The sequence below is a fragment of the Penaeus monodon genome, chromosome 24 (genome assembly GCF_015228065.2).
Source record: "Penaeus monodon isolate SGIC_2016 chromosome 24, NSTDA_Pmon_1, whole genome shotgun sequence".
Classification (NCBI taxonomy): domain Eukaryota; kingdom Metazoa; phylum Arthropoda; class Malacostraca; order Decapoda; family Penaeidae; genus Penaeus; species Penaeus monodon.
Window position 1 is genome coordinate 5,744,380 of NC_051409.1, and position 614 is coordinate 5,744,993.

Below are 614 nucleotides of genomic sequence, written 5' to 3' on the forward strand. Positions count from 1 at the left end.
ACCCCCCACCCCGCAAGGAAACAATCATAGGGTGTCTGACTAACGCTGACGAAGCTCCGTCATGTTGTGGCACTGTCAAGACCCCTGTCAGCTTCGCGAGTGAGGTCATGAGTGCCAGCATTGTGTCAGATGAAGCTGACTAAGCGAAAAGCTGTCTTAAGCACCAGCTCTGTCATTATAAAGCTCTATCTTTGGCTCTGTCATTATGAAACCCCTATCTTTTGGGACTGTGTCATATAAAAACCTCTATCTTTGGCTCTGTCATTATGAAACCTCTATCTTTGGCTCTGTCATTATGAAACCTCTATCTTTGGCTCTGTCATTATGAAACCTCTATCTTTGGCTCTGTCATTATAAAATGCTCTATCTTTGGCTCTGTCATTATAAAATGTTATTTGGCTTGTCATTATGAAACTCTATCTTGCACTGTCTATGAAACCTCTACTTGCTCTGTCTTATGAAACCTCTTTTGGCTTGTCATTATGAACCTTATCTTTGGCACTGTCATTTTTGAAACCTCTATTGGCTCTGTCATTTTGAAACCCTTCTATCTTGGGTCTTCATTATGAACCTCTATTTTGGCTCTGTCATTAGAAACCTTATCTTGTGGCCCA